General features: G+C 47.1%; 1 long non-coding RNA gene across 2 annotated transcripts in view; it reads left to right on the plus strand.

Moving 5' to 3' along the window:
* The window catches only part of LOC106629246 (uncharacterized), a 37,822-nt gene that overhangs the window by 9,687 nt on the left and 8,717 nt on the right, over nucleotides 1-19,418 (plus strand). Inside the window, exons 2-3 of one of the 2 annotated variants that reach the window (XR_003379037.2) lie at nucleotides 11,936-12,066; nucleotides 12,800-12,960. This is a non-coding gene — a long non-coding RNA (uncharacterized LOC106629246). The remainder of the gene's footprint in view (nucleotides 1-11,935; nucleotides 12,067-12,799; nucleotides 12,961-19,418) is intronic. The other variant, XR_001332459.3, reaches the window with a different exon arrangement.

Genomic DNA, 19,418 nt, shown 5'->3' on the forward strand with positions numbered 1-19,418 from the left:
GACAGCTCGTCTGCAAGGGACGAGCAGTTGCCATGACAGAGCCTCTCACGCTGCTCCTTCTCAAGTGGAACATCAGGTAAAACAAGGACTCCACTGCTTCTGTTGATTTCTGTATAATTTAGGGGATAAGTGACTTCACTGTTTCCCTGGATGTGGGAGGCGAGGACATTTTTATGATCGTGAAGGACAGAAGAAAGTCGTGTTGTTGCACTCCTGGTGAATTACTTTGATATTCTGCACAGCATTCAGGCTGGGAGGCTAAATGTTATTCTTAGTTATTGCTTAGAAAGTCACGACACATGCAGGGATGCACCAGAGGCAAAGGATCCAGATCCTTCCTGATTTACAGCAGCTTAAACACCTTTGATGGTGCTATAGCCATTTGTAACAGCTCAGAGTCTGGGCTGAAGTTTCCATGAGGGGTAGTACCAGGGGTTTAGGAGGGGAAAAATAAGCAGCTTCTGATCCAGCACCTTCCCTGTGCTGAACAGCACAGCTGAGTGAGCAGTGCCTGACACTGACATCCTTTCTTATAAACAGGCCAAGGCAAAAGGATCTGGAGCTGTGCAATGTGTTCTTTATGTCTGCTAGAGGAGCACTGCATCCATTCACCCCTCAGTGCCCATGGTGTGGTGAGAATGCTCAGCCAGAGATGTTCCACAGGGTTTCTGAAGGGCTTGGAGGCACAGGTGTCTTCCAGATGCCTCTGCTTGATCCTAAGTGCTTGGAAGCTGTTAGGGAAAGGAGTATCTGGAAGTTTCTGTGAGCATCTTCCTTCTTCCTGTTTTACCTCTGCTGTAAAAGCATCTTTGAAACAACAGGAGCTGCCACTCTTAAGGCTGTGGAGCCATCGGACAGGCTAAGGGCTGGTGGGAACCTGCAGCCTCTAGAGAGAACTGAGAAAGATGCTCTGAAATGTAACAGCAGTGATGGATGGAGATATTTTTCCAGGGCATAAGGGTTTGAAAGGAAAGAAGAGGTAGAAAACATTCCTTGCAATGATACATGTGGCTACCTGGTTGACTCTGAGAGGATTTATCAAAAGACAGGAAAACAGAATTATAATCTGCAAGTGTTCATTTGTCCAGAAGGACAGTGGGAAGTGGGACAGTTTGAAGGGGAATGGGATCAGCAGGCAGTAATATTGTAACTGTGAAGTATATCAATGCCAGCGATTCTTGTTTTAAAAGCAAGGGATACATTGTCATTTTAAGAGGACAGATTGTTATTCCTTGACAGCATCTGATTCACATCACAGCACCCGAATCCAAAAGTGAAGGTTTTCAGATGGAAATGAAAAATCAGCACAAAGGAAGTGCTAAATAAACAGAAATGAAGGGATCTGGGGGTTTCAGACCTTGTGCACTTAGAATATAAAAGGCCTAGCCTCTCCTTTTGATCTGAGAAATGCTGTTGAACTACCACATGAATGCACCAGGTAAACAAGTCCCAGACATCTCACTGTGTCTTTTGCCAAGACCCCACAATATTTCAGGAACATCAAAAGATCTTGATGTTTATCTGACTGTGGTTTTGTAAAGAAAGAGGCAAAAGAGAATTTTGTCTAACTGGTGTCTAAGCAGACATCTGCTGTAGCTCAGCCTGTGCTCACCTCTGAGACAGATTTCTGCCACCTCCTCCAGCCATAATTCAGTTTGCTTCACTTTTATGGACTGCTCAAATTTTCTGAGTGGGTGTTATCCCCAAAAGAGGAGAATGAAGGCTGGTGTCTCTCAGCAGAACTTGTTTTCCACATGAGCCACCTTCCACTTTTGGCCTGTGTCTGAATTTCTTTAGCCAGATCCCAAGGAGCCTTGTCACTTGCTAAAGTTTTGTAGCACATCACTGGTGACAGCAAGGATGTTCTGCAGATCTTGGTGTGCTGAAGCACAGGGTGTTGTGCTGAACAACATCCTGAAGATCTGGGAAAGCACAGGGCACAACTCTGTCCTTGTCTGCATCAAGTAATTTTCTCTGTTTTCTTACATGTGCACATCTGAGCAAGGTATTGCTGCCAGCTTTGGGGCAGCCATAGAGATGTGGCCATGATACACCCATAGCTTTATTTTGCAAGAATGAAGAGTTTTTGGCATTGCTATAAACAAACTGCATCATCAGCTCCTGAACCTGGCTGCAATGAAGCAAATTCCCAGGCTCTCCAGAGAACCACTGACTTTTCCAGCTGCCTGTGTCTCTCAGTGAGGAAGGCAGTGGGACTCAGTGGGTGAAACTGCATCTCTGAAGGCAGTCCCAGTGACCTCTGTGCCATAGAATGCTGGGAATGATGGGGTTGAAGGGAACAATTTTAAAGCATTCTTCACCTGTAGTAACCATGTGTCACATGTAAATACAATCTCTATGCACAGTAAAATCTTGTGCTGTGTGTGGAGGGGCTTGCATAAAATCATAGAATAGTTTGGGTCAGAAGGGACCTCTAAAGGTCATGCTTTAATGTAGGCTGAATCTGAGCTTTACAGCTCTTATTTTTATTCCTATAGCCTCAGACTATAAATACCATACCTATTTATTTTGACCATTTGGGCTTTAAAAGCCTGTCAGAAACACTCCTTGCCAATTTGCTGTGGAAATAGGAAGAAGGAAGGGAAGCTGATGGTAAGTGCTCATATATGCCTGTTGTCTGCATAAATGTTATGTGAAGTATGAGCTAAAACTCAAATGCAAATCCATGGTGCTTGATCCAGTGCCAAGGGAAAGCTTGAGTTCAATTGCTTCAAGGCACGTCTGTGTAGACAGAGGCAATTTGAGGTTAACTGAGATGAAGCCACTGCTAATTTCACTTATTGGTTATAACCCTGGGCAGACTTGAACCTTCTCCCAGAGCCAGAATGTCAGCTGAAACACTGTGGCTGCCTGTACTGCAGCAGAAGAGTGAAGTCTTGGAGCAATTTGCCTCAGCTGGGGGTGATTTTGGAGAAGTTTGTGTCTGGAGTGCACAAAGTCTTCCTTCAAATGATGCATATCCTTGGATTAATGAAGACTAAGCTTTTACAGAGATACAGATCAGCTTGGACATTCCTGAGAATGCAGTTTCCAATCTGTGGGAAATATGAAGTACAAGCAGAGGCATTATTTACACTTTTAAATATACAGTACCTCATTTCATCTCACAGTGAGCTTTCTTCTGCATGCTTAATAGCCTTCCTGAAGACATTCATCATGTCCTCTGTCTTGGTAGGTTCTACATGCAACACAGGCTGGAAGCTGGCAAATGTTGTCCCAGCTATTAAGAAGAGGGAAGAGCTGTTGAGTTCCTCAAAGACAGAGAGATTTTGATGAAATAGAAGGCTGGACAAACACCAACCATATAGAGTTCAACAATGGCAAGTGATGGGTTCTGCACATGGGATGGGAGAACCTTGGATGTATGGACAGCCTGGGATCAGTGCTGCAGAAAGGGACCTGTGGGTCCTGGTCGATGGAAAGCTGAATGTGGGTCAGCAGCGTCCTGGCAGCTAAGAGGGTCAACTCTGTCCTGGGGCCATCAGGTACAGCATCATCAGCTGGGCAAGGGAGAGGATTGTTCTACTCTGCTCTGCAGTGGGGTGGCCTCACCTTGAATATTGGGTGCACTTTTTTTTGGGCGCCACAATTCAAGAAGGATATTAAGCTGTTAGAGAGCATCCAAAGGATGGTGAAGTGTCTGTAGGGGAAGTCATCCTAGGACTAGTTGAAGTCACTTGGCTTATTCAGCTTGGAGAAAAGGAGACTGAGGGTAGTCCTTATAACAAACTACAGCTTTCTCAAAAGGGGAAGCAGAGGGGCAGCATCAGTGTCTTTCTTCTGGTGACCAGTTACAGGACCCAAGGGAATTACACAAAGCAAACTCAGGATGTTCTATGATTCTGTGATTCTAAGCTTTGCTGGCTCCTGTACTCTCAGCAAGGAAGATTATTTGGGATGCAGCAGGGCCTCTTCGTAAAAGTCACTAATGCTTTTACTTCTTCCTTGTCTTTGGCTTGGGACCACCCTCTGCTGATGAGGTTGTCTCCTCAGGGATGGAAGGAGGAGCCTCTTCCACCAACATTTCCCTACATGCAAAGGACGGACTCAGAGTTTTGAGTGAGTCAGACCAGAGCACTCTATCTATTGCTCTCTGAGCTGTTAGCACTCTCCTCTTCCCTTCAACCACCATGGCCCCAGACTTGACAGCAACCCCACAGTCTCAGAGGGACACCTGATGTCCCCAACACCCATGCCCCATTCATTCTGCTCCTGCTGGCTTATGCAAGCTCCTCTCCCTGGATGGCTGTAGCTGTATTTGCCCTTCTCCCTGTGTCTCTCTGCCTTCTCACACTGCAGCTTTGGTATCAACTCAGATCTGAAGGGTTGGGCTCAGCTCACCAGATGGATGTGAGTGGGAAGAGAATTAGGTGGGTCTTGTGTTGTGGGATCTCAGCACCTCAGGACTGAGGTGCCGAGTCACCGAGACCACCCTTGGGGGGCTCGGGAGTCCTGGAATGTTGCCAGAAGTGTCTGGTGGCTGGACTTTGATCCTACACAGGAGACGACACCTGTATGAGGATAGGAGGATTTCACCGGGGTGAATGGTGAAGGGATTAGTTAATTAGAGGGTGAGACACAGGGTTTAGGATTTCTGTACAGGGGGGTTTAGAGAAGTAAGATGGAGGAATTGGGGCGTGTCCTGTCCTTCTTCTTCTTCTTCTCCTCCATCTTCTGTGGTGATGGTGGCACTTTGGGATTGGTCATTACTGAAAGTGCACCGGACAATAAGAATAAAAGGTATTGGGGAAAAATGATAAATATTGTACACGTAACTATGGGTATAAAGATAGGTGACTGTCCGGAGGGCAGGACAGTGTGCTCATGGCTGGCTGCTGAGCAGACCTCTGTCGGGCCGAAAGAAAATCTTTTAGATAAACAATTAATAAACATAGAGACCGAAAGAAGAACTGAAGCCTCTTCTCATCCTTTGATACGCGGGCTGCCCCAAGGCCACTCCGGGCCCTTCCAGGCCCTCCAAACAGCCAAAAACCGGACATTGTGTGAGCAAATGCAATGGAGAATAAGTACAGTCAACATTTATGTTGAAATTGTCTCAGCTAGGATGTAGACAGCACCCTACAAATACTAGCCAGGTTAGTCCTTCCTGCTGGAGTTTCCAGAGCTTCCACTTCCAGAACCAGCTAAACTAAAGTGCAGAGAAAGAAAGCTGTGATGTGTGCCAAGGCACAGAGCAGTTAGGTGGGAGCTCATCTCTGCAGAGAAGTTGCATTTTAAATTGACTACCCAAGGGGTGAATTGAAAGACTGTGCATTAAACCAGGACAAAGTGAATGAAACTGCTTAGAAATAAAGTTACTTTAGTTCTCACAGTGCAGACATAAAAACTTAACGTGGTCAAAGCAAGATGTCAGTATACTGAGAAAACCATTATATCTACCAGGGTAGGTTAATGTTTTAGGATAGAGGATATAGGAAATCCCAGAGCTCTGATGGACAGCAGTGCTGAGGAGGTAATGATGACATTTCTCCACATGGATATTTATCCACATGTAGCCACTCACTGCACTTCCTCCATGGAGTCTACATTTCATCTGCAAGGATGGAGACTCCTCTGCCTCTGAAACAACAGTCTATGTTGACCCATAGGACACAAATCTGCAGAGAAGAGGGGAAGGGGCAGCTTTTGGAGTTGCCTGGCTGCTGCACACAATTCTTTCTGACTGATGCATCACCACGTTTTTTCTGCATTGACTTGTCACTCAGAAACAGATCAAATCCCCAGCCTGGTGAGCTGCCCCCCTCCCTAGGCTGGGTTGTAAAAGAGGCTGCTTATGTCAGATCTGTCCTCTGTTTTGGACTTGTGTGAATTGCTGTGTCACCATTTCACTGTGGATCTGTTTGGAAACAATTCTGCAGCTGCCTCTCCTTCTCCTGTTTTACTTGGAGCGAAGCAGCCGAGCGTTGTCCTGAACCATTTTGAGTGTTCTTCCTTTGTGGCACTTTGCCTGAGAACGAGATGAGTCACAGGCAGGTTACATGCCCTGTCCTTGTGAGTGTGAATTAGACGGAAAGGCTCCGGGATTACTGGTGATTGTCTCCCTGAGCACCTCACCGAATCACGAATTTCACAGGGCTGGAGGCTGTTGTGGCCACCTGTGGTCGTTTGGGTCCTGCTTTAAGCGGGATGAGCTCTTCTGTTCTGCTCTGCCAGCTGGGAGAAAAACCTGTTAGGTCTGCCTGACCTGTCAAATTGTAAGGGGTTCAAATGGATTAGGAAAGGAACGTCAAAAAATGTTCCCAGCATATGGATGCCTCGTGGCTTTGCAGCAAGGCTGTGTCACTGACAGAGCTGTGTGCAATGAGGGACTGAAGTGGGATAAGGGAAATATTGCCTCCCTTGATGCATTTTGAACCATACAAGTTTCCGCTCCTAAGGAAAAATAAAGTGGAATTAATCACTGAGAGTTACAAGCAGGTCCACAGAGTGCAGCACAGTCTCAGGAAATTCAGACTATGCTTGGATCAGAGAAAGCAAGATGCTTTTTGTTAAAAGCATCCAAATCACTTAGTCAACCAAAGCTGAAAGATGCTGTTTATAAGCAAAGCAAAAGAAGTCTGAGTGAAAAAGAAGTACTTATATTAAATATATTGTGGTAAAAGAAGTATTTCTGTTAAAAGGTAGAACCAGTGGAGGATCAAGTGGGAATAAATTGGACATGGACATATTCAGCTTGAGAAGAAGAATTGTCTTTCTAAGCCTCTGAAACTCTTTAGGAAACCTTTCCAAAGAAAGGCATCAAGCCTCTTTCAGTGTGCAAGAGGTAAAGTTGGGGAAAGGACTGCACAGGGATTGAGGGTGTGGAATTCATCAATACCATGAGGAAGGCACTGGAAGGAGATGATCATTGCTGTTCTCAGTTTGTTACATGTCATTTTGACTGGGTTTAATTATTCCCATGTTTCAGGGTTTCTGCTAGGAGGAATGCAGAACTTTGCTTCAGTTTGTTCCTGGGAATTTTTTCTCTCCTTTATTAGTTAGCATTGGATGGACCCACAACAAAGTTAGCTTGAGGCAAGGTTGAGCACTCCACTTGTGCTTTTAGAAGAAGAAAGAAATGTTTCAAGTGCCCAGCTCATTCTCACACCCAAAAATTGTCCCAGAGTCAGACCTAACGTCAGAGAGGAACTGGGCTGGGTCCTTCCTTCTCTGTAATGCAGAGGGTGGGTGACATCATTTGACATGGATCCATGACCTTGGCAACATACTTGCTGTCTCTTGCCTTTTTGCATTGGCACCTTATACTTGGAGGCTTTTAAGTTCTTTACATTTCAAGCTTTTTCTTCACTGTGAACTGCTGGGGATGCCCATGAAGGGCTGTATTTGAGCAAGACTCTGAACAGAGCTTTTGGGAGCTTTTTCAGACATGCAGTTACTGCCTGGTGACAATGCATAAGGTGACCATGGTGATCTGTTTTGGAGCTCTGTGCTCCAAGGTAAGCAGTTCCCAGGACTGTGTGTGATGACTTATGAGAACCTTTTCCTTCTGTAGTGACTTGGTAACCCAAAGGAAATTCCTGATGCAGGCATTACCTAACCAGGAGCACTTTGTGTGTCAGGGTGGAAGGGATAAGTCATAGCATTTTTTCCCCCTCTGATTTGCTAGCAACTCAAGAAGATGACAAATGAAACAGTTTCAGGAAACTGTCAGAGTCTAGTACAATGTGTAACTGTGCAGGTTTGTATTGGAGATGAAAAAATATTCCCATACATGCTTCAGTGATGTGACTGACCCAGAGCATTTCTCAGTCATGGATCCAGCAGTGCACTCATGCTGGATAACCACAGTTCTCATGGAGGCCTGGGCTTGGACCAGTTGTCCTGGAGTGGATGTGCTCCACACCATGACAGCAGCTCTGGCCAGATGTTTCTGGGACACTGAACACGGTTCAGCAAACAAGACATAGATAGTGACCTCCTCATGTGGCTACAGGATGGAAGGGATCATTTAGACCGAACCAGGGCTTCAACAATACAGAGGAAGGATTTGTAGTGGGAAGGGTTATCCAAGGGCTATCCCATGGCATTTACACAAGCATTTGCAAAGGCAAGAACAGGGTAACCCTTCTTGTAGTTGCCAGCACCACCCATACAGAAGAAGGGTCTTGTAGCAGGCTGACATCCCTTCCAGTGCTTGGCTAGAGGAGCTACCCCTACACAGAATCACCCAAAGCCAACTCCCAGCTGTGACCATGCCCAGAGACAATTCCCAGCCCTGACCCTGTCCCATGCCTGACTGCTGCTGTTTTGGGAGCATGTAGGCTGTTCAATGCTCAGAGAGCTGAGTGATGGGGCCACAGCTCAGCTATGTTATGTGTGGGAGTGGGCAAAGAGAGGAGAATGTCCTTTTTCCTGTGTCACAGGCTGAGGGAAGCAGAGTTGCCCAGCGCATCTGTGGGCTTCCTTTACTGCTGAATCTGTGCTTCTTACTATGGCCATGGTCACAGTGGTTTTTGCCTTGGCTACAGCTGTCAATATCTGGTCTGGGTCCTGACTGCAGGCAGATGGAGTGTCCAGAGAGCTCCAACACTGGGTCTGGTCATTGAGGGGACAGAGTTGGGGCCCTGCCTCTTGGGGGAAGAAGTCTGAGCATTCCTCCGAGGGATGGAGCAGAAGTCCCGTCCCTGAGGAGACATGATCTGAGTTCCATCACAGGGCAGGGTGCTCCTGCCTCTTAGGAGACACAGCACTCCATGGAGGGTCTGCAGGTTCTGGCTTTGAGTGGTCAAGGACTGAGCCCCACCACAGAGGTTCTGCTTCATGTGTGCCTTGGGCTCTGCTGCAGGGCAGGGGCTGTCTCTGAGGGGACATGATCTGAGTCGCCCCCAGCCAAGGGACTGAGTGAGGGGTCTGCCTTAGACGAGGCAGAACTCAGAGTAGCCAGAGCCCATGCTGCAAAGAAGGGGAGTCCTGCACTGAGGGGATGGGCGTCCGATCACTGAGGGGACGAGGTCTGAGCCCCACCACTGCGGGAATGAGGATGCGGTCACTGAGGGGACGCTGTGCCCCGCGTAAAGGGACCGAGGGTCCTGCTAGAGAGGGGACAGGATAGAGGAGATGCTGTCTCTGGAGGACGAGGTCTGAGCCCGCCCTGGAGGGGCCGCGGTCCCGTCCCTGAGGGGCCGCTGCTCTCCCGCCTCGGCCTCTCCCTCAGCGCCATCTCGCGGCGGCCGCGCTGCCCGTCCCGTTCCGCTCCCCTCGGCCCCCGCCGGGCCCCGGGAACCAGCGCCGGGCTCCGGCTGGGGATGGGGGGGAGGAGAGCGAGCAGCGGGCACGGCCCTGCCCCTCTGGGGGACCTGCTGACGGGCTCGGTCCCACTCCGCTCCTCTCGGCCCGGCCGGGCCACGGGAACCAGCGCCGGGCTCCGTCTGGGGCTGAGGAGAGCGAGGAACGGGCGCGGCCCAGCCCATGTCGGGGACCTGTTGAGGTGCCCCAGGGGGGATGTGCCCGGCAGCTCCCCCTCCGTGACAAGGCTGAGCATCAACCCCGTCCCACTGCTGTGCCCGAACGATGCTTTGTCCAGCACCAGGCTGCCCCAAGCCCTGTCCAGCCTGACCTGGAACAATTCCATGGATGGGGCAAATGCAAATTTTCTGGACAATCTATGCCAGAGCCTCCCCATCCTCTGTCTTCTCCTAAATGCAGCTCTGGCGACCATATCCGCCATGGCAGAGGTCCTGAAGCAGGGACTGCCCTGGGATAGTGGTGACTGACCCTTGGGTATTTGGGGACAGGTATACAACAAGCTCTGAGGAGGACGAGAAACCACAGAATCATAAAATCATTTAGGTGGAAAAAGACCTTTAAGATCATTAAGTTCAACCATTAACCCAGCACTGCCAAGTCCCCCACTTAACCATATACATAAGTGCCACATCTACATATCTTTTAAATGTCTCCAAGTTTGTGAACCCTTCACTTCCCTGGGTAGTTTGTTCCAAAGCTTTAATTATCCTTTTCATGAAGACATTTTTCCTAATAGCCAACCTAAACCTGTGCTGGCACAACTTGAGTCCATTTCTTCTTGTTCAGTCTCTTGTTACTTGGGAGAAAATGTTGACCGCTACCTGGCTACAACCTTCTGTCAGGGAGTTGTAGTGAGTGATAAGGTCCCCTCTGAACCCCCTTTTCTCCAGGTTGAGTCCCACTGCTCCCATAGTTGCACTGGTGCTCCTGCACCTTCCTCAGCTCCATTGCCCTTCTTTGGACTTGCTCCAGCATCTATCTCAATGTCTTTTATGTCATGAGGGGCCCAAAACTGAGCACAGAATTTGGGGTACAGTCTCCCCAGTGCTTACTGTCCAGGTCCATGAACAAACAATGCTGTCTGTTGTCAGCAGTGAGCTGGGGACCCTAACAGGGATTTCTGCAGGGTCCAGCCCACCAAGGTGTGCATGAGGAAACATCCAGGGCTCCTTGAGCTTTTGTAGTGAGGGAAACTGAACCCAAATTGCATTAGTTAACAGAGTGATTAATATTCTGAGGTTGAAGGAGGTACTTAAATGAGCTGTAAAGATGCATCACTGCAGCAAGAATATAACATGGAAGCCATGAAATATAGGATTTTGGCAGCTGATCTGAAGGGAAGATTCATGATCTAAGGGAATAGTTTGAGTTTTTCCATCCTGACAGCAAAACAGTATTTTGACAATAATTTTCTGGACCACTGGGAGCTCCGTGGGGATTCTGGGTTGTGTTCAGCAGAGGGCAGTGGTTGGTTTGGTCACTGCTTGGCTGGCAGTGTCAGGCCTCTTAAAACACTGCCATGCTCTTTGCTGAAATCATTCTGCCGCAGAATATCCCAAAAAGCTGTAGAAAAGGATGGTGCAAGCAAATCCTCCCTGCCTTGCATCAGTGTAATGCAGAGGTAATGGTGGGTCACTGAAGTCTCTTGGGGAAATTCAGCAAACTTCCCTCTTCCCATCCTGTGTGAATTTACAAATATAGACTTTCTAAGGAAAAAGATAATGATTCCCTGACCTTGTTTAGATCTTCAGATTTAGTGCTGTTTCTTGAGAAGTTTGGCATTTTGTTATCCACAAGTACTTAATGAAAATAAATAAAAAGAAAGCTTAAACCTGTTGTATGTGTTTATAAAATTTCCCTAAACAGTAATTGTAACCAGTAATGCTCATATGAGTGAAGGATACAATACAGTGTCTTGTCATTGGGGCATCCTGTTCCCGTGGGAAGGGAAGAGATGTGGAAAAAAAAGAGAGATTCCTTCAACACAGGGATTCCAGTCACCTGGACCATGCAATGTGTCCTAAGTGGTCCTGGAAAAGTTACTTAAAAACAGCAAAATTGGCGTGGAGGTGCTCCAGAAAGCCAGGGAAGGGGGACAACTCCTGTGAGGGTCTCCCTGTGGATGCTGAGGGACAACTCCTGTGAGGGTCTCCCTGTGGATGCTGGCATGGCAGATGCTGCTGTGGGAGGGAAGCTAAGGCTGGCGATTCCTGGCCAGTTGCTGTGTCCAGGGCTGGTGGCAGCTGACCTGACATTGAATTTATTGGGGCAGAGCAGCCTTGGGGTTGCTGAAGCAGCCCAGTTTTAGGATTCCACCTCTGTGCAGGGAGAGCTGGGTTCCTGGATGCACTGGTGTGAGTGAGGATGGGTGAGAAGAGAGGGGAAATGACTGTAAGGGATATAAGTGCAGAGCAGAGTTTGTGAGGAATTGGAGACTGGAAGCACTGGAAGTGAAGTTCAAAAATTAAATCAAGCACTTGGCCATGCTTTGCCTGCCCACTTGGAGCCTTTTATCCCTCTGTGTGTCTGCCATAGTCCTGTGCCCTACCCCACACAGGTATGGAGCTTTTAAAAATGAAACCTAGGTAAAAATCTTGTTCAGGAAAAATTAACTGTACATGTTAATCAAAATCAATATATTCTATAGGTTGCATATGGAAAGGGCTGTGAAAACATGGAAAGATGAAAGGACCTGGGCCAAATGGAGCATCTACAATACCCAGGACAGTTGTCACGCCAATTCTGCCTGGTGCTGAGCATCCTCTGGTCCTGCTGCAGGTAAAAGGGATGAGGCCTCACAGCATGAAGACCAAGTCTAAAAAGAACTGATGGGATATTTACACCTGTGTCCCAGCAGCTTTATCTTTTCTCCAGTTGCTGAGGAAAGCCCTAAGACAGGCTGTTTCCTGTGATTTTATGCACTGACAGCTGGACAAAGAGGATCCCCTGGAGAGCTGTTAGAACATATTTAATCCGTGAAAGATTTTTGCTGATGGCAGGGAAAAAATTGTACCTTGCCATGTACAGGAAAGAAATTTTGCCCTTGAGGGGAACTGGAGGGAGAATGAAGGGCTCTCCTTCCCCACTGAGGCTGTTAAAAAGCTCCCTCCCCCACAAAAGTTATCTTGTGATTTTGATCTGCTCATGTCATCTGCTGGTGCCCATGCTGCTGTCTGCTCTCCCACCACAAACACTCCTGGCAAGGAGGAAACTCCCCAGACCCCTTAGGGACACCCTTTATGTGGTGTAGATAAACTCCTGACATGTTTCATTAGAACCTGAATGCAGACACTGTGCCTCAACTTCCTTCTTGCCTTCACCCCACATCTCCTCACTGTACCTGTGTCCTGCCTCTCATTTCTCTGGTCTCTTTGTGCCTTCATTCATATCTGTGAATCCTGTCTCCAGTCACATTTAAGCATTTCTTTCTCTCACCACATGCACACACAAGCACATTGTTGCACAAACTTTTCCTTTTGGATTTATGGTGCATTTTTTCCCTGATCTTCAGGTGTTTCCATTTGCAGGTGTTCAGCCACGTGCTGGGGTCCTTGGGCAGGACATATTGCAAAGTCCCCAACTGCACAATCACTTAACTGCAGGTGAGAAGGGCTTCCAGAAATAGACCAGAACAGACACCAGACACTCCTCTGAAATCCTCCATGGCTGCAAGTGAGTGCTGGGTTGGGATCTGGGTGATGTCTTATCTGCATCACATAGCAAGAATTTGAGGGTATTTTAAACAACCTGCAGGCTACTGCTGCCTACCACAGAGGAGAGGACTTCCCTGCCTGCAGCTGCCTCTGACAGCTCCTTGCCCTGTTTGTCCATCACACAGGTACTGCTGCAAACACGCACTCCATATTTGCCACCTTTACCTGCATGGCTATGTTCTGTGCAGGTGTCCTACCCTCCTCTGTGCATCCCTTCCTTGGGATTCTGCTGCTGCCTTGCTCAGCATTGCTGACAAATAACCCTCCAGGATGCTCATGGCAGAACCAATTGATTTTTCTTGCCTCCCAGCATCTTGCAGCACAAACAGCTGTGCTATTGTTTGTGAGAGTTAAGTTACAAAATGGCACATCCACGTCCCTTGCAGTGGCAGCTGCTGCTGTTGGTATTAGACTTGGCAGCTGTAGAGAAAACATACAGAGAGCACCCTCCCACCCATTCCTCCAATCCATCTGGGCTTGGGAAGGCTTCACATGTGGCTGTGCAAGTGCAGAGTATGTGGGCTTTGCTGGGCAGGTCTAGACAGATAGCATGGTGGCTGAAAGGAAGCAAAAAATGTTTAGGATGCTCTTTGAGGCTGTCAGATCTGGAGCTCTGGGTGGTGGGTATGGAAGCACCGTGCTCCTGTGTCCTGGAACATCAGCTGTGTTCCTCGGTTCATTTGTATCACTCCACTTCTGCCCCAGTGTAAAGAAGTGGTTTAACCTATTTTAGATCAACTGGTGGATTAACTCCCCTCTGTTCCCCATTCCCACCATTCTCTCATGCCTCAACCTGGAAAAGGCAGCTGAAACATCTGAAGAAGCTCAGCAAATAACCACCAGAAAGACTGACCCTGCAAACACGTCTCATAGGAAGAGACAGAGTAATTTAATTTTTTTTGGAATGCAGGAATAGAGGGTTGTTTACAAATACCTTTGCTGGAGAAAAAAGGTCTGGCATCTCAGGGTGTAGTTATCTGTTAGACAAAGAGCAAATATCTGTGGCTTTGGAATGTAACACTGCAAAGACAAAGAAGGAGATGTATCTTCTCTAAACCCCAGAGAAATTAGAGCAGAACTGGAGGCTTTCTGAAAAGGGGGCTTCAGTTTAAATGGGTGGATGCTGGGATGACTGGGAAAGACTTTCTCACCTCCATTAGGCCATCAGTGACCTTAGAAAGAAGTCCCGCTGGCTTTCAAGTCCTTCCAGCCTTGAGAAACAAGAGGGTCGTGCCTGTTTTAATATTCCATGGGTTAATACATCCTGCAGTGACTTACTAAAACCTCTGCACGTCAGGTACAGTACTAGCAGTGGCAGAACTGTTGGGATTGTATGGACAAACCATCCAATCATTTGCTTTAATTATGACAATACAAATCTGCTTGCTTTACGCAGTGTTTGTCGTAAGATGAATCATGGTTACCAAAATTATCGTGTAGACAATTCTGTGTATAATAGCAGGCCAAGAGGTTAGAAGAGGAAGGGTTTCCGGGTTGGGTAGGAGGCACAAAGTAAAGCTACCAGATAAACAAGCCATAACTTCTGTCAAGAACCTATCAACAGATTCCCACCACATGCTCTGCAAATGGGCAGCTGTACAGAGGAGTCCGTCTGAACCGGCGTCTTGAGCGCACCATGTTTTCCAAGCAATGTGGGCAGGGTGGCATTTCCAGCTCTAAATACTATCAATCAAGAGAGGCCTTCCCTGGGAAGACAGGATTTGGGCAGTCTCCAAGCTATCCAAAACATCAAGGGGTTGGATACTGGGCTTTGGTCTAAGCTCCTGTCTAATGAACTTCAGGAATGAATTTATAAGGATCCTTCTCTGGAGAGATGCTGACTGTGGGTTCAAAGGACGGATGAGCCAACAGCTGGGCTCTGGCCCAAGGCTTTCATGCCATGCCCTACTCCCATGTGGACTTCCCCTAGGCAAGTCTCTTGGGGGAATCTGTTTAACTGATCTGCAGCAATTTCCATTTCTCCCTATCTGTAGAGACAAACAAGCACTTCTGGGCCTTTTTTAGAGTCCTCTTTTGGAGGAGGCGGAAGTAAAACTGCTCTAAACAAAACCTTCACCACTATTTTGCTCCTGGATACTTGAACCCCCTAGAGGGAAATTTGTTTGGTTGCTTTAAGGTCATGTTAGTGAGGTCATATTAAGGTCTACTGAGGGGTCAAAGAGAAGCCAAGGGGTATCCTGCAAGACCTTCAAGACATTCCCAAGAGTTCAGACTAGTCCTTGCTCTTTGGCTTTTCCTACTGAAAAGATCACAGGTGATGTGCTTGGAGGAGATAGGTTTGGATCAGAGTTCTCAGCACATGGTGTGTAACTCTTGGGGATGGTCCTGTGCAGGGTCAGGAGTTGGGTTCAGTGATCCATTTGGGTCACTTCCAACTCAGGGTATTTTATAATTCCATTACCTTCTCATTGGGATGGCAGAAGCTCCTCTCTGTGAGCTTTCCCTGAGTTTGCTGTGAGCTGAACAAGGACTTTCTCCTACATATAAACTCGGCTTTATTTCATCTGACAGGCTCTTTCTTGTTGCATAGCAGCTGGAAAGAAGAACCTCAGTCCTGAGCTGGGCTGTTAGCTCTGGTTACAGCCATGAAGGAAAAGCAAAATCCTTTGTGTTAGAACTCAGACCCATACCCCCATACCTAAATTAATCTGATCTGTGACACTATTGACAAGAATCATGAAGGACAGTTTCGGGAACTAAGACCTTGATATCCTTGATAAGGAGCTGGCAGAGGCAGCTGCAGGCAGGGAAGTTCTCTCCTCTGTGGTAGGCAGCAGTAGCCTGCAGGTTGTTTAATATACCCTCAAATAAGAACACTTAGAGAAACTCACATCTCTGCCAGGGAAGTTTGGGTGCTTTTTTGATGCATTTGAAGAAGAAAGAATCAGAAAGATGGGAAATTTGTGAGTCATCATCCCATGACATATTTGAAAGGTATGTAGATGTGACACTTAGGGACATAGTGGTGGCCTTGACATAGCTGAGAGAAGGATTGGACTTGATGATCTTATACATCCTTTCCAGCCAAGTGATCCTGCAATTCTATGGCTGCAGTGGATATTCTCCCTGGCATCCCCATTAAGCTCCAATAGCCAAACAGGGCCCACCACAAAGCACTGAAATACTACAGTGAAGTGATTGATTATTTCTTGTGTTAGGAGACATACTGCAATCCCAGTCTGCCCTGCCTGGGATGCCCTGCAGAGCATGGGATGTGTGTTGTGATGTGATATTTCAGGTGGCACCACCTATCATAAACCTCACTCAGAACTTCCCGTGACAGTCTTGCTCATCACGTAGTTAGCATTTGCAATGGATGCTGATACGAGTCCATGAGCACCCACACCACACCAGAGCCCCTCCTGCATCACCAGCACCCTCTTCCCAAGGGTGTAGGGATAAAGACCCTCTTCCTCTTTCTCAGCACACTGGAGGCCTTCCTGTTTTCTGCTGCATGACCACAAAGGCTCAGACAAATGTGGGGAGATCACACTTGTCCCTTTCCTGGGCCTCACCATGGGAAGGCGATAAAGTGCCCGGCTTTAAAAGCTTTTTCTTCCTAAAATGGGAGTCTTCCAGCTCTGATCCAAGCACTGGCACCCTCCCCAGAGCTCCTGTTTTGGGACTAATTGTGTCCAGAAGGGGAAAAGCAAGCCAGCCCACATTTGTTTTCCTATGTCATCCTTTGCAGGGTATCACGTCCGTGCATTCCCTGTCTGTTTTCCCTTGTCCTGCTTTCCTCATCCTTGTTCTTACTAGCCCTGCCCTTCATGGAACTCAGCTTGTTGTTTAACTTGTTGGGTCCCTCTCCTTTCCTTCCTCCTTTATTACTTTGTGGCTTGGGTTCCTCTGCAGTGTCTTCCTCATTTTCCTCTGTCCCAGAATAGCTGTGGAGATCAGACCTGTCTTCTCCCAAATCCTTGCCCAGAGCCACTCCTGCCCTTACACCTGGAAGACAGGTACAGAAGAGCAGAGTGACCTGTGCTCATATTCCTAACATGGCAATTCCATTTTCCTCAGCCTTTCTGCCCACAGAGCCCACACCTGCTAGCAGGGCTTAGTAATGTTGATTAGCCTGACTAATGAGACTCTTGTGCATATCTCAGAGAGACCAAACCCCAGAGGGACAAGGAAGGAAGAAATTGCCCTCGCACGTGGCTGTGTTATTTCCTCTTGGCAGTTACCAAGAGGTCGTGGAGGGAAGGCAGAGCTTGCTCAGAGCCCAGGGGGAAGCTAGGCTGGCAGATAACCCAACGTGTGGGGTCAGGGGCTCATTATCTGGTGCAGAATTGGAGATCTTCAGCTTTGCTGGGCACTGATATGTTTGCAGTATGACTGAGGGTTGGCTGTTTCACAGCTTTGCCTTGCTGCAGATTTCTGGGCTGTAACAGGAAAAACATTGCAAAGACAGAAGTGCTTTGAATCATGTGCTGGATACAATGCAGGTGGGACACACAACAGGGAGAGAAGAATCCTCAATCATTTCTGGATACCCTTCCCCTAGCATGTCAACAGACTGCAGATGTCTGTGTGCTGTGACTCAGGCTCTTGGTCAGAGATTTTGTGTCCCAGGAATGACCGAGATTCCCAAGAAATATGTGAGAGATTTTTCATCATCTTTCTTTGCTGGCCTCTGGGCAGCTGGTAGAAGAGGATATTTCTAATTTGCTTTACAGGATTTTAGATGCACAAAAGAAGCACAGCACATCAAAGAGGAATGAATGCTGTAATTCCCTGAAAGGTCGGGGCATTTTACAGAGCTCTTTATTGCTGTTAAGCTCTTTAGGGAACACATTCTGTCTACCACAGACTCAGTGGTGGTAGTTTGACATGCAATGCCCATCCATCCTGATTACTGTTTCAGCCTCTAGGGAATGATCCAGATCCTCAAAGACTGCTAAGTACTGGATTGAATCTGAAATCATCGGGAATTTGGCATCTCAATCTTTAAATACTCTGCATAAAGGGCTGCCCTGCAAAAGCTGACTTGTGTGTGTATGTGCTTTGCCTTGGCAGTCTCTGCATGTATTCAGTGATGCATGGAATCACTTACATTGTCCTTGAAAGTGTCCCTATTTTGTCATGTCTGGCTGTTCTCATTAGAGAAAGGGCAGGCTGGAGTAGGAACAGGACAATTCTAATCCCTTTTGGTGATTAATAAGATGCAACCCAAGGAGATACCCTGAGCAGAGGGACGGTGCAGATCAGGGGGTGAGAGACCTTGCCCCACTCTCTAGAAACACAGATGGATGCTTCAGCAGCAATAGGAACTGGCAGGTGGAAGGTGCCCCCCAAAACTGTGCCATTTGGGGAAATATTTAGGAAATATAATAGAAATATAATGATAGCTGTGTTTTTGGTTCTCATTTTTAACTTTGTGCCCTGAGCACAAATAGGTGATTTTAAATAGGACAGAAGTTTAGCAAGTACTGCATCCTGAGAAAAAGCAAGATGTTAAATAGTATAGATTAAATAGAAAGCTCAAAAAGTCACCAAAAATAGGTTAGTTTGTGAAAAAATTGATCTCTTTCCAATTTTCAGAGACTGTGTCTTTGATAAGGAACCAGATCCTGTTTTGGAGCTGCTATAAAATGAAGAAGAACTGTTGAAAGCTCTGGATAAGGCAATAGGCATTAAAAATAAAGAGAATTATCCAGTCTCAGGAGGCTTTTATGGGAAGTGAATAATACACTGACAGTAAGGAGAATTCAGACTACCACAAGTGAAGTTTACAGCAGACAGACAGAGCTTTGACTGAGACGTTGTTTAGGAGCTTAAAAAAATCTAAGCAAATAATCTTAGAGATTTTATACTGACATCAAATGAACAACTGAACTGAGAAAGATGTTAAGACATTTCTGTATATGGCAAAAATACTGCTGATAGCAAGAGAATGGGAGGTGTGAATCTGTGGGTTGTTGGAACAAAGAAGCTAAAATAAGCTATGCACAGGGCCTGCACATTTTCTACTGTTTCTCTGAGTAGCCTTGGCAAAACAGTGCTGTTAACAGCTCTGTGTATGTGACACACATTTTCATTACAAGCATCTTGGGAGGCATGGAAAGATCTGAGCATGTGTGGTGGGTTGGTAGGCCCGAGTTTTTGGGAGTTTGCAGGAAAGTGCAGATCTCTGAGGCCAAAAATTGCTTTTTCCAACAGAGGGACTGGTGGAAAATGGAGTCAGAAATGTGAAGTGGTCAGCCTGGCTGAGAAGTCACAGCCTGACCCATGTGTGCTGATGCATCATTTGAAAGATGATGGCTGTGAGGTGCCTGTATCAGTGATTTACAGAAATAAGGAAATAGATGAGGCAGAAGGAAGCCATAGTACAATTGGGCCCTGGGAAGTGAAACCATGACCAGAACAGCAGTCTTACCTCCCAAGGGATTGTGCCAA

This window comes from Zonotrichia albicollis, chromosome 1 (genome assembly GCF_047830755.1).
Source record: "Zonotrichia albicollis isolate bZonAlb1 chromosome 1, bZonAlb1.hap1, whole genome shotgun sequence".
NCBI classification, from domain to species: Eukaryota; Metazoa; Chordata; class Aves; order Passeriformes; family Passerellidae; genus Zonotrichia; species Zonotrichia albicollis.